Below are 1,682 nucleotides of genomic sequence, written 5' to 3' on the forward strand. Positions count from 1 at the left end.
AGCAGCTGCCTGCGCCCCCCCACCCCGCCCCCCGCCGCCCCCTCGGGTGCCAGGCGCAGAATTTACAGATCAGAACTGGAAGGGGCCTCAGACATCCGTTAGTTCAACCTCCTTATATCACACATGGGGCAACTGAGGCCCCGAGAGGGGAAGGGACTTGCCCAAGGTCACACAGCTGGTAAGTGACCGAGTCTGCGATCGAACCCAAGTGTCCTAACTCCAAGTCCTGGGTTCTTCCATGATACTACACTGCCTTTAACCTCAGATCGCTCTTCTCCCTCCCCCTTTCCCTCTGGCCCCTGTCAGACCAGTCGCTGAGGACTTCCTCCTTCCCAGGGCATCCTTCTCTTTCACCCTCACTTTTCTTTCCCTCTCCTTCTCCCACTCCCATCCCTCTCTTTCCTTCCCCTTACCTTTCCCTCCTCCCCCTTCCCATTCCTTCCCCTTTTCATTCCCTTTCTCCCCTCTCCCCTGCCCAGTCCCTGGACCCAATGCTCACAGCGGGTCCGTCTGGTTAGGTGCCTTCCCACAGTTCCCAGTGAGCTGCTGCCGCCTCACCGCCCCCCACCGCTCCCCTCCAGCCCTCGCTTCCTCTATGGTTCACTCATTCTCTGCTCACCTCGGATCCCAGTTGAGCATGGTCCTTCTTCAGAGCTGGGATCCCCCCTCCCCAATCTCGAGAGGTAGGAGTTCTTGGGTCTTTCCAGCAGTAAGGGAAAGAGGCTTCAATTTGGAGCGACAGGATCTGGGTTAGAGTCAGGACCGATAGTTGAAGCAGACTGTGATGGAAATCTTAGTGACACTGAATTTTAGGGCTTCTAGTCCAACCTCTCTGTGTTTTTTTCGGATGAGAAAGCTGAAGCCTAGAAAGGACAAGTGATTTGTCCAAGGGCACACAGGTTGTAAAAGGCAGAGCTGTGATTTAAACCAAGGTCTTGTGACTTTTGGTTCAGTGTGCTTTCTCCTACTCCTTGCTGGTTATTGGATCTTAGAATTTAGAGCTGGAATAAAGTGCAGAGATCAAAGGCATGGATAGTTATTAAATGTGTGACCCTGGGCAAGTCCTTTGATTTCTCTAGACATCAATTTCCCTATCTGTAAAATGAAGAAGTTTAATAAAGTGATCGCTTCGGATACTAAAGAATTCCACCCTTCCGGAATTCTCAGAGTCTTTGGGAACTCAGAAAGGTGGGGATGGATTGAAGGCCAGGAATAAATGACTGTGATAGCCGAAGTCCATGCAGAATTCCCCTACCAAGAGAGTGCCCTTGAAGCCCTCCTTAACTCAGTGTGCAACTGTGGTAGCCCGCAGTTTGCCCTCCCTTCCTGACATTTATGGATTCTGAAGGAAATGTGAAACAGTGCAGAAAACCTTGGAGTTAGGGGTCACAAATGCTCACAGATTTTTCATCAGCTTGCAAAAGGTTTTCTTTGAGCCTTGCCTGCTGTCCTCAGAGGCGTCTCCCTTCTTCCCCTCCTCTCCCCACCCTCCCTGCCCCCAAATCAGTTTACTAGTCCCAGGACAGAAGAATTGGAAAACTATCTGCCTCCTCTCACTCAAAAAAAGAGTTTTCAGAATGGCCTCTTGTAAATCAAGTAAGTTTTGAACTAGAGGTAATGAGCTTCTTTCCTTCTTTCTTCCCCTCCGGAGTGGGCTGAATCTGCAGAGGGCACCCCAGGAG

The 1,682-nt window shown here is 51.1% G+C and overlaps 1 protein-coding gene across 2 annotated transcripts in view; it reads right to left on the reverse strand.

Annotated features, from left to right (window-relative positions):
* HTR4 (5-hydroxytryptamine receptor 4) overlaps positions 1-1,136 on the reverse strand; it is a 94,550-nt gene extending 93,414 nt beyond the window's left edge. The window contains exon 1 of one of the 2 annotated variants that reach the window (XM_069102328.1): positions 620-1,136. The gene's annotated coding sequence lies outside the window, so the exon portion shown is untranslated. The other variant, XM_069102327.1, reaches the window with a different exon arrangement.
* Between the last annotated feature and the right edge of the window lie 546 nt (positions 1,137-1,682).

The sequence above is a fragment of the Petaurus breviceps genome, unplaced genomic scaffold (assembly GCF_028583685.1).
Source record: "Petaurus breviceps papuanus isolate PSGF00001 unplaced genomic scaffold, PetGlider_PUasm1.0 551, whole genome shotgun sequence".
Lineage (NCBI taxonomy): Eukaryota > Metazoa > Chordata > Mammalia > Diprotodontia > Petauridae > Petaurus > Petaurus breviceps.